The 13118-nt window shown below is 36.3% G+C and overlaps 1 protein-coding gene across 1 annotated transcript in view; it reads left to right on the top strand.

The window, feature by feature from the left end:
- Positions 1-7188: 7188 nt before the first annotated feature.
- Positions 7189-13118, top strand: part of IL13RA2 (interleukin 13 receptor subunit alpha 2) — a 65976-nt gene continuing 60046 nt past the window's right edge. The window contains exons 1-2 of the mRNA XM_036917249.2: positions 7189-7269; positions 7789-7838. The gene's annotated coding sequence lies outside the window, so the exon portion shown is untranslated. The remainder of the gene's footprint in view (positions 7270-7788; positions 7839-13118) is intronic.

Below are 13118 nucleotides of genomic sequence, written 5' to 3'. Positions count from 1 at the left end.
TAGAAGCCAAGCGTTTGTTATAGTGGTCCCAACCAAGACAAATTATGTGTTTTCTTTTTCTTGAATTTCTTTTTCTGACAAAGCTGTTTTGTTTATTATATCTAATTCCACCGAACTCTCTAATTTCAATAGATACTAAAAATAAATCCCCTAGAGCAGAAAAAGAATGGACAAAGAGAAAATAAGCCAACAATATGACACAGAGTTCATGCACAGCTGGCTACAGTCTAATAAGCAACATCTAAGAACACTGGAATCTTAAGAACATTTCCCTGATTATGGTCATGATCTGTTCCTTCCAAGAATAATATAGCATGTGCAGTATTTTAATAAGGGTGGAGAAAAACACTGGTAACAAGATCTCTATTTTCATTAGTATCTTCAGGTCATGACATGTAACCAAAGATATCTATCTTACGTATTCGTTGGAAAGTAACTTAAGAAATCTTTAAGCTATAAAAGGTTGATAATTTTGAAAATAAATTTAAACAGAAATGATAGATCTGTGAAACTTTAAATAAAATCTGAAGATTTCTAGGATGACCTGGAGTTTCAAGTTGTGGGTGTTTTTTCCCCCCTCTAATCCAAAGCAAGTTTCTCCTTGGGGAAATTCTACTGCCAATTTCCTTGTTTAGGTTATATTCTCTACTGGGCAGGGTTTATAACTCAGTCTTCCCAGATATATTTTAATGTTTTCTCTCCAAGTATCTCGTAGTTATTTTTTGGCCTAAAGAGTGTGTAATGTAGTTTTTGTTCTGCATGTCACTTGGGATGAGAGGAGAAACAGATTGAAACACTGCATTGGGAAAAAGAGTAAGAGCCATATACCTATTTGCCTATACTTCATATTTTCCTGCTTATAACTTGGCTTTCTACTGTTGTGTACTTCCTCCTTTTGTACCCAGAAATTTCACGCTGATTCTTTATCTTCCAGTCTGCTAGATCAATCCCGTCCGGATTAGAAATTAAAGAACAGAGATTAGGAAATGAAGTATAAGAATAGAATGAGGAATCTGCAAGAAAAGAAAAACAAGGAACCAGAAGATCTGGAGATGAATGTAATCAAATATATGAAGCAGACATGTACTTGTCTTTGGTATCTTCTATTTTCTTTGTTCAGCCTTTCTCTCCACCTCCACCATCCTTCATTTGCTCATTCATCCCCTTCTTGCCTAGTTTGATTTTCTTTTCTGTAGGGCTTTGCCCCTTTCTATCTCATCAGCTGTTTCCTCTAAGATATTAGTGGATACATCTAAAAGTATTATCTTTCCTGCATGCATTTGCATTTACTAAAACTCTGTTACAAACTAGAATTCTTTCTAGGCCCAAGAATGAATTCCTAATGGTTTAATGGAATTTGCTTCACTATTTGTATTAGTGTGTTCTTTGAACCCCTACTTCCATATTTATCAGTTTCATACTTGCTTCCCTCCAGAACTTCATTCTTCCAGCTACTGCAGTCCACTTTGTACATGCTCAGTTTCAGGATTAGTACTTCACCCAGATAGCCAAAGTGAAGTGTTGTGGATGTGTGTATAAGAAGAGTGGACAGTACCTAAATGTACACACACACACACACGCACGTTTGAAAGCTTTACTGAGAGCTATAATTCCAGTCTAAGGAATGGAGACTCTTCCAATCAAAACAACAGCATAAGACACTCTCTAATAGGGAACATCTGCTTCACCACTGCTTTTAGGAAAAGAGTATTTTATCTTGGGAAACTTGTATCTATGGTCACTTAGTTGCTAGGTTCTTCTTGGACTTTCTAGCAGTGAAATATCAGCTATGTGATTACAAGCTTGAAAGTAAACTTTTTTTAGTTACTCAGAAGCTATTTAGCAAGTGTGTGCATGTGTGCGTGTGTGTGTGTGTGTGTGTGTGTGTGTGTGTGTACATTCCCTTTGAATTAGCTTTTCTCTTTTCCAAGGGAACAGTCTCTTGCAGGGGGCAGATACTTATGCCCTATTGCTCTAGGAAACTAATGGAGGCAGCCAAGTTGGCTTTGGGGAATGGAATACAGGAGAGAAAAGAAACCATACAGGTGCTTATTTCTTTTTAAGGACACTCAATATAAATGTAGACTGGAAAAAAAAGAGAAAAAGGCAATATAAACTTTGCCAGACCATGAGGAAATCACCTTCCTTAATATGATGTTCTTTGATTCCTTTGGAAAATAATAGTTTGAATGAATAAAGGTACAGATAGGATTATAATAAATTGAAAGATAGGTAAACACAGTGATCTGGTTGTGAACCTTTTCTACAATAGCAAGAGTGTGAATATTTTCCCCCAGCCTTTCTATAAACTGATACCCTCTGCATATGGATATTGTTGTCTTTCTAATATCTTTTCAAAAATCAGCTGCAGACTGATAGCTGTCTACCAATCTCTGTTCTCCCCTTCCTCCTGTGCACATAGCTAGACTACATTTCCCAGCTTCCCTTACAGTAAGGTTAGACCATCTAAGTTCTCTTCAATGGAATGGGAGCATAAGTTATATGTTAATTCCAGGACTTTCCCATAGAACCTCCACACATGTACTTCAAGCTTTATTTGCCTCCCTATGGGAAGGAATGGTGGCAACCAAAGCAAGATTGGAAACCATGTGGAAAGTAGAAAGGCTACTTAGGGACCTGACTACCCACTCTGGATTGTTACATAACCAAGAATTAAGGCTTTGTTGTGTTTAAGTGTTACACACTTGTATTTATTTCTTAACAGTTTAATTTATCCTACTACATTATTGTAGGAGAGCACTGTATCCCCACAAAATCTGACATTGTCGAACATAGAGTAGGTACTCGGAAATTGTTGAATGTACAAGCCACTACACTAGTCCATCCATGAGAGATCTCCCAGAAGGTATAATTACCATGGGACACTAAGCTACAGTATTCCCCTACTTGCACATAATCTCATTTTAAGTGGTTATTGATATTCTGGTATTTAGCACTTACTGAATGCCATGTTTTACTTGCAAAAATTCCTGTTGAGGGAGATGGTGTTACTTCCATTTAATACATGAGGAAACTGAGGTTCAGAGAATTAAACCTCTTTAGCAAGGCCACACAGTTCCTAAATGGCCGAGCCAGGATTAAAATTCAAGACTGAGTTCAAAAATTTTTCCATTACATCATGCTTCCTTAAATATGTGTATGGTATAATATGCCATGTTTCTTTAGATTTGTAATCTTGAGACTATAATACGATTCAGAACAAAGTATGATCACTTGGAGTTAAGCAAATTTCTCAGTAAAGTAATAACACAAGAGATATGTAATTGTAACCAGTTAATAGAGCCATTTAATTAGTCTCATAATCAGTTTATGATCACCTCTTATACTCTTTCTTCCTAAGTGACTTTTAAACCTACAGAGTAAATACAGTAAAAACTCAGCCAGAAGGTATGTTGGTTGAATTTGAGACACCATGATTAGATGATTTCCTGGTTAGAGATCAGAAAACAACAGACAACATTTTTTATTTTAGTCCTTACTTTATGGAAAATCTTACAAAATTTAGAAATTTGTTTTCTGACCATTGAACAGACTGGTGCAGTGGTATCCCAAATTAGAGTAATGTACTTTAGGGGTTGTTTTAGATGGACTTTGGGTGTTGAGGGGTTGAGTACACATATAAGAATGTCTATTTATTTTAATAAAAAAAATCTATATATAATAGCAATATATAATTAAATAAACATATATACAAAAATAATGTTATTCTGTTTGACAGTAGAGGATCACATGTGATGTCATATGCGTTATGCTGGAGCAAAAGTGTGGAGGACTGGACAGGCATTTATTTAATTTTGCCATATTACAAGATATTGAAGTTTACAAGTTCATAGTTAGATTTCTCAATCACATTATCAAGATTTTTAAAAAACAACCTTTGCAAAATGGCTAAAAGATTCCTGCAAAGAATATTGATGATATTGCTAATAATGTAAGCACAAGTGAATAAGAATTTCACAGCATTCTTTGTCAACTACATTATTAATGTAGATGCAAAATGAATCCAAAAACTATCAAGGTCTAATTAGACCAGCCAAAATGTCCTACAAACTTCAAAATTAACAAGAAGACTTCGATACATGATTTACATCCTGTGTAGTAACAGTAAATTTCACCTTAAATGTTTTATGCCTTAGGATATTAGCAAATTATGACACTACATATATATAATTTCTAGATATATATCTACTGAGAGCATGTGTTTAAAATAAGAAAACACAATGAAGTTTGTTTGGGGACCCTTACTACAACCCTTTATCTTACTGCATTGGCAATATTCATTTACATGTCTGTTTTCTATACTAAATACTAATTTCCTTGAGGCAACAGGGACTGTGTTGTATGTTTGTATCTAGAGTATGTAGCCCTTGGCTTTGCAGTGGCAGTTGCTCAGTGCTAAGTGGAAATAGAAGTTCATAGCCAACATTAAAAGGTGCAAAGGACTAAAACCACCTGCATTCTCTCACCAAATATTGTACACAGTTTTTGGTCATGTGATCTGGAAAAATGTACTTTTACTTTTCTCATCTAGAAACTAGGGTGAATATTTGCTCTACCTATCTTGATGGTTTCTTATGAAACTCAGATGTAAATATCACTGTAAATTTTAAAGCCATGTACAGCTGTGATACGTTTATATTTTTGAAATACAAACTACTTTGGAGGCTTAGTGTCTGAAAAACTTAAGAAAATGACAGAGGAGAAAAATGTCAATGTCCTGAAAATTAAATGCCTTTTAATATGTTCAGCCTTTGTAATGCTGACACTTTCTTTCAATTGTTCAAATAAATTGAATGTACATGCTATTGTTATGGAATTTTTTGAAAAAGAGATGGGAATGTAGACATTGCTTAACGTTTCCAAATGCAGCCTATGATTCATGTGGTGTCAGCATTCCCTTTGTTCTTGCTTTAGTTAGTTATGCTTAAAAAGAACTGATACAGAGATAAAAAATGGAAATAGAAAAACTAAAGGAAAACCAATGGGCAGCTTCCCTGTTCTGTTTGAGAGCTCATTTCCTAAGAATATCAAGATTTATAGTCACATATGAAGGCAAGTCTAGTACTTCATTTCTATTTTGTTATCTAAGGTAACTGAGTATCTTTGGATTTTGTCTTTCTTTTTTGATTGTGAGAAAACGAACTATAACAGTTTAATGAAACCAGGGACATATGGCACCTTGGGAGAAAGGAATTTGGCATTAAAATCTCAGGGCTTTAATAGGTAGGGATCCCAGGAGCAAGGATAAAAGGAGTGAGGTTTGTGTGGAATTAGGCTGACCTGTGCTACTTGATCAGAGTTAAAATGCTTGAGACTTCAAGTGAGACATTTCCTGATTATGTTCTGATACCACCTCTCGATGTTTTCCTGAACATGTTTGTACTCTCTTCATTTCCCCACAAACCATTTGCTGTCCTTCCCCTACACAAATCCGTCCATGGTTGTCTCCTTTTTATGTTAACTTGCCTTCTACTATTCTTCTCCTTTAGTCCTTTTGTTTCTTGCATGTGTGGCCTTGTCTAAGTGTTTATATATTATGCATATGTGATTGTGATATGTGAATAGATTTGTTTAAATGATGATGAAGTGCAACTTGTAAGGTCTGAAGAAATGTTTTGAAATAGAAGCAACATCCACTAATAATTTGCAACTGTATGAATTATACTTGCTATTTCTGTTTTCACCTTAATGATTTAACTGGATACCTTCACTAGTATATCAAAATAGAGCATGTCACAGTGACAGTTGTTATGCTAGCTGTCCCTCATAGGGATTGTTCTACTCATTCATTGATTTAGAACATACTTATTGAGCATGTCATGTGTGTCAGGTACTGTTTTAGGTACTTGGGCATCATCAGTGAACAAAATAGACAAAAATGTCTTGTATAGAGTTTAAAGCCTAGAGGAGAGAGACAGCCAATAAATGACAAAACCAACGAATTAATTAGCTAGCTAAATAGATGATACTGTATATTAGAAGGAAATACATGCTTTCAAAAATACAGAAATAATAGGTATACTGGGGCTGGGGAATGGGGGCAAGTATTGGTACAGATTGCAGTTCTATATAGAGTGTTGACAGTGTTGGTTTTATTAAGGAGACATTTGCAAACCCAAAGGAGCAAATCAGGAACTGGACCAGACGGATCATTTAGGGCCCCTAAAATCTCACTACAAATGTGATACCTATTCTGCCTAAGTGTAGGGTTGGTCCCAGTTTAAGTCACAACAGGGTTAAATCCAGAGGACACCATTCATTTCTCTTGGCTGTGTGATTCAGCAATAGAAGACAGAATCATTAGAGAGGCATTGGTTCTCATGCTAATGTATAATATATAGGAAGACAAATTTTATATTGGCAATACCTTCATACATTCCACAAATTCAAATTTCAAATATATAAAATATGGCAATTAGGCCATAAAAATGCACCTTGGGATACACTGTGTAATTCTCCAAAGAATCTAACTTCACAAAATGAAGTGGTCTGGAAATAGGACAAGTATCTAGTGCTTAGCCAAAATATTTCTCTGGTGACATAAGAACTAGGGGGCCAAGAACGGCATCACCCACTCCAGATTTCTGGCTTCCTCCCAGGAGTCTAAATATTTGTTTCCTGAGAAATACCACTTGAATAATTTTTTGACCTCTGGACAGGATACCACAAAGCTAAAACTGCATTGCCCTTATTTTGTTAGCTGGAGTCAGGACTTAATTTTTTTTTTAAATTTGTGTTTTTTTGCACTGTGGTAATGCAGCTATATTTTGGATAATCTGGGCAATACTGCTTACTATTGGGAGATAAAATGGGAGATAAAATCCTAAGGAAGGAGCAGAATCTGTAGACCCCATGGAAATTGTAAATACATTCTGAAGAGTTTGAGTGCAAAACATAAAAAGAGAAACTCAAATCCAGGCAGACCTTAGCAGAATCCTGATGCAATACATTTACCTAGAGAAACAGAAGATAGGTCACAGCATGAGTTGTGTCCTGAGGGGGAATGTTGAAGTACAGTATTCATTAACCCAGTATGAGAGAAGCCTGAGGCATAATTCCATAATTGTTTAAAAATATCCATGACTCAGATCAGAAGGTAGTCAATAAATACACTCTTTCTTCTTAGATGATTAAATAGACTCAAGAAAAGTCGTGGGAGATTTTGGAGAGACTTTAGGAAGAATCTTATGAAACACTGGAAATGGTTCATGAGGAAAGTTGTGGAATCTTCTCTCGAGAGGTTTATAAGTAGGGGAGAGTCTCATCTGTCTGTGATGGTTTGAGTGCAGCAGCAAGATGTAGCAACCCTAAGGTTTCCTATGTAGTACTACATTTGGTACACCAGCTTATTGGGAATCATGTTGTCTTTATGTAACATTGGAGTGTACTGGCATTGGCATTTAATTTATTGGTTAAGTGATATGTTTTTTAAAAATGAACAATCTATAAAGAAATTATAACTTTTAATAGCTTCCTCTCTTTTCCAGACATAATATCATGACAGTCTGAGTATGTTTTTTTACTGTGTCAATCTTAATTATAAAATTTGTGATGATTAATATTAACATCACCCATTCTTCTTAGAAGGAGGGAAAGTAATGTGGACTATGCCAGTCCTCATAAGCCCTGTTACCTAAACCATTTTATAAAAGAAAACAGTATTTATTTAAATAATTTTATTTTCATTGATATCAGGAGGTTACCACATTTAATGCTCTTTTGCTGTAAGTTCATTTGCTTTTAACCAATATTACTCTCCTTACATAGGGCTTGTAGAGACAATTTATAAGAAGCAGCTGGATCTCACATTTGGAAAGGTAAGTTTTAATTTTATTAAACTTCATAATAAAATTGCATAAATATATTTGAAATAAAATAAAATTTAAAGTCTTTTTCAGGGAATAATTAGAGCTAGACTGGGAAGGTTATCAAACTGATTTTGGCTATTGAGGAAATTAAGATCCTGAGAAAGGGAAGTTTGTATCTAATATTACAGTGGTGGCATTAGGGCCAAAACTCAGGTCCCCTAACTCACAGTCTAGTGCTCTTTACAACCCACATCACTCAGTCTTTCTCAGTAGTGGTGGTTCTGTGTCTGGTCGGGTAGCATGAGATGACATGTAACATCTGTTAGGGCTAAGAATCTGTTGGCTCATAGAATTATGATAACCATATGAAAGTGCAGCAGCAGAAAAATGTTCCTCTTCCTTGTAGGTTCTTTGATTGGTCTAATAATCAAATTGCCATAATACAGATTAATAAGAGAAAAAATTTCATACGTGTGGGAGCTCCATAAAAATGAGGCCCAAAGGACAACTGAGGTAACTGAGGCTTATAATAACATCCTGAGGAAAGGAGAGGGGGCTGGAGATACAAAAGGGAGGAAGGCCTTTCAAGGAAGGTGAGAGGAGATGGTTGGAAAACAAAGGTTGCCCTGGTATCTCTGGTAATAGCTCTCTTCCTGGTACATGCCCCCTTTCCAATGTAAATTAGGCAATTGAGGGGGAAATAAAGAGCTTTTGCTGAATCTGCAGTTAAAAAAAAAATCAGCCTGAAATGATCCTTATGCCAAAGGGACATATTTTGGGGTGACAAATTCTCCTCCCCTTGAAAAGTGAGAGATGACACAGAGTATATTCTATGAAGAAGAGGCACACAGGAAGGTTACCATGGCAGAGGGAGACTCACACAGAAGTATTTCTTATCAGTTTAGAGATGACCTTGTTCTTTTAGGATTCTTTTAGAATAACAAGTTAGGAGAAAGGAGAGACACTCATTTACCATGCATGGAAATGCAAACAAATTGGGTATCATGGGAATTTGCCTTACATTAAATGTCATAGACAATAGTTAAGAAATTAAATGTGGCATATATTGGCCGCAACAGTATCACACCAAACCTTAGAAAAATATATATATTTATAGCTGTTGAATTTTGTTTGTTTGTTTGTTATCATTAATCTACAATTACATGAAGAACATTATGTTTACTAGGCACCCTCCTTCACCAAGTACCCCGCCCAGACCCCATTACAGTCACTCAGCGTAGCAAGATGCTATAGAATCACTACTTGTCTTCACTGTGTTTCACAGATCTCCCCATGCCTCCCGCACATGCAAATTAAACATGCTAATCATAATACCCCCTTTCTTTTTCCCTGCCCTTATCCCTCCCTTCCCACCCATCCTGCCTAGTCCCTTTCCCTTTGGTAACTGTTAGTCCATTCTTGGGTTCTGTGATTCTGCTGCTGTTTCGTTCCTTCAGTTTTTCTTTATTCTTATACTCCACGTATGAGTGAAATCATTTGATACTTGTCTTTCTCCGCCTGGCTTATTTCATTGAGCATAATACCCTCTAGCTCCAACCATGTTCTTGCAAATGGTAAGATTTGTTTTCTTCTTATGGCTGAATAATATTCCATTGTGTATATGTACCACATCTTCTTTATCCATTCATCTACTGATGGACATTTAGGTTGCTTCCATTACTTGGCTATTGTAAATAGTGCTGCGATAAACATAGGGGTGCATCTGTCTTTTTCAAACTGGGCTGCTGCATTCTTAGGGTAAATTCCTAGAAGTGGAATTCCTGGGTCAAATAGTATGTCTCTTTTGAGCTTTTTGAGGAACTTCCATACTGCTTTCCACAATGGATGAACTAATTTACATTCCCACCAGCAGTGTAGGAGGGTTCCCCTTTCTCCACAACCTCGCCAACATGTGTTGTTGCTTGTCTTTTGGATGGTGGCGATCCTTACTGGTGTGAGGTGATATGTCATTGTGGTTTTAATTTGCATTTCTCTGATGACTAGCGATGTGGAGCATCTTTTCATGTGTCTGTTGGACATCTGAATTTCTTCCTTGGAGAACTGTCTGTTCAGCTCCACTGCCCATTTTTTAATTTGATTATTTGCTTTTTGTTTGTTGAGGTTCATGAACTCTTTATATATTTTGGATGTCAACCCTTTATTAGATCTGCCATTTATGAATATATTCTCCCATACTGTAGGGTAACTTTTTGTTATATTGATGGTGTCCTTTGCTGTACAGAAGCTTTTCAGCTTGATATAGTCCCACTTGCTCATTTTTGCTTTTGTTTCCCTTGCCCGGGGAGATATGTTCATGAAGAAGTCACTCATGTTTATGTCGAAGAGATTTTTGCCTATGTTTTTTTCTAGGAGTTTTATGGTTTCATGATTTACATTCAGGTCTTTGATCCATTTCGAATTTACTTTTGTATATGGGGTTAGACAGTGATCCAGTTTCATTCTCTTACATGTAGCTGTCCTGTTTTGCCAGCACCATCTGTTGAAGAGACTGTCATTTCCCCATTGTATGTCCATGGCTCCTTTATCGTATATTAATTGACCATATATGTTTGGGTTAATGTCTGGAGTCTCTATTCTGTTCCACTGGTCTGTGGCTCTCTCTGTTCTTGTGCCAGTACTAAATTGTCTTGATTACTGTGGCTTTGTAGTAGAGCTTGAAGTTGGGGAGCGAGATCCCCCCCACTTTATTCTTCCTTCTCGGGATTGCTTTCACTATTTGGGGTCTTTGGTGTTTCCATATGAATTTTTGAACTATTTGTTCCAGGTCATTGAAGAATGTTGTTGGTAATTTGATAGGGATTGCATCAAATCTGTATATTGCTTTGGGCAGGATGGCCATTTTGACTATATTAATTCTTCCTAGCCAAGAGCATGGGATGAGTTTCCATTTGTTAGTGTTCTCTTTAATTTCTCTTAAGAGTGTCTTATAGTTTTCAGGGTATAGGTCTTTCACTTCCCTGGTAATATTTATTCCTAAGTATTTTATTCTTTTTGATGCAATTGTGAATGGAATTGTTTTCCTGATTTCTCTTTCTACTAGTTCATTGTTAGTGTATAGGAAAGTCACAGATTTCTGTGTGTTAATTTTGTATCCTGCAACTTTGCTGTATTCCGATATCAGTTCTAGTAGTTTTGGAGTGAAGTCCTTAGGGTTGTTTATGTACAATATCATGTCATCTTCAAATAGTGACACTTTGACTTCTTCTTTACCAATCTTGATTCCTTGTATTTCTTCGGGTTGTCTAATTGCCGTGGCTAGGACATCCAGTACTATGTTGAATAACAGTGGGGAGAGTGGGCATCCCTGTCTTCTTCCTGATCTCAGAGGAAAAGCTTTCAGCCTCTCGCTGTTCAGTATGATGTTGGCTGTGGGTTTATCATATATGGCCTTTATTATGTTGAGGTACTTGCCCTCTATGCACATTTTGTTGAGAGTTTTTATCATGAATGGATGTTGAATTTTGTCGATTGCTTTTTCAGCATCTATGGAGATCATCTTGTGCTTTTTGTCTTTCCTTTGTTTTTGTGGTGGGTGATGTTGATGGATTTTCGAACATTGTACCGTCCTTGCATCCCTGGGATGAAACCCACTTGGTCATGGCGTATGATCCTCTTAATGTATTTTTGAATTCGGTTTGCTAGTATTTTGTTGAGTATTTTTGCATCTACGTTCATCAGGGATATTGATCTGTAATTTTCTTTCTTGGTAGGGTCTTTGCATGGTTTTGGTAATAGGGTGATGCTGGCTTCATAGAATTAGTTTGGGAGTACTCCCTCCTCTTCTATTTTTTGAAAAACTTTAAGGAGAATGGGTATTAGGTCTTCTCTGTATGTCTGATAAAATTCGGAGGTAAATCCATCTGGCCTAGGGGTTTTATTCCTGGGTAGTTTTTTAATTACCTCTTCGATTTCTTTGCTGTTCATTGGTTTGTTTAGATTTTGTGTTTCTTCCTTGGTCAGTCTTGGAAGGTTGTATTTATCTAAGAAGTTGTCCATTTCTTCTAGGTTTTCCAGCTTATTAGCATATAAGTTTTCATAGTAGTCTCTAATAATTCTTTGTATTTCTATAGGGTCCTCCGTGTCTTTTCCTTTCTCGTTTCTGATTCTGTTGATGTGTGTTCATTCTCTTTTTCTCTTAATAAGTCTGGCTAGAGGCTTATCTATTTTGTTTATTTTCTCAAAGAACCAGCTCTTGGTTTCATTGATTTTTTCTATTGTTTTATTCTCCTCAATTTTGTTTATATCTTCTCTGATCTTTATTATGTCCCTCCGTCTGCAGACCTTAGGCCTCATTTGTTCGTCTTTTTCCAATTTTCATAATTGTGACATTAGACTATTCATTTGGGTTTGTCCTTCCTTCTTTCAGTATGCCTGGGCTGCTATATACTTTCCTCTTAAGACTGCTTTTGCTGCGTCCCACAGGAGTTGGGGCTTCGTGTTGTTGTCATTTGTTTCTATATTTTGCTGGGTCTCCATTTTAATTTGGTCATTGATCCATTGATTATTTAGGAGCATGTTGTTAAGCCTCCATGTGTTTGTGAGCCTTTTTGCTTTCTTTTTACAATTTATTTCTAGTTTTATACCTTTCTGGTCTGAAAAGTTAGTTGCTAGGATTTCAGTCCTTTTGAATTTACTGAGGCTCTTTTTGTGGCCTAGTATGTGGTCTATTCTGGAGAATGTTCCATGTGCACTTGAGAAGAATGTGTATCCTGTTGCTTTTGGATGTAGAGTTCTGTAGATGTCTATTAGGTCCATCTGTTCTAGTGTGTTGTTCAGTGCCTCTGTGTTCTTACTTATTTTCTGTCTGGTGGATCTGTCCTTTGGAGTGAATGGCGTGTTGAAGTCTCCTAAAATGAATGCATTGCATTCTATTTCCTCCTTTAGTTCTGTTAGTATTTGTTTCACATATGCTCGTGCTTCTGTGTTGGGTACATGTATATTTATAATGGTTATATTGTCTTGTTGGACTGCCCCCTTTATCATTATGCAATGTCCTTCTTTATCTCTTGTTACTTTCTTTGTTTTGAAGTCTATTTTGTCTCATACTAGTACTGCAACACCTGCTTTTTTCTCCCTGTTGTTTGCATGGAGTATCTTTTTCCATCCCTTGATTTTTTATTCTGTGCATGTCTTTGGGTTTCAGGTGGGTCTCTTGTAAGCAGCATATAGATGGGTCTTGCTTTTTTATCCATTCTATTACTCTGTGTCTTTTGATTGGTGCATTCAGTACATTTACATTTAGAGTGATTATTGAAAGATATGTACTTA

The sequence above is a fragment of the Manis pentadactyla genome, chromosome X (assembly GCF_030020395.1).
Source record: "Manis pentadactyla isolate mManPen7 chromosome X, mManPen7.hap1, whole genome shotgun sequence".
NCBI lineage: Eukaryota > Metazoa > Chordata > Mammalia > Pholidota > Manidae > Manis > Manis pentadactyla.
Note: the sequence above shows the minus strand (reverse complement) of the source record. Positions and strands in the feature narration are given on the sequence as shown.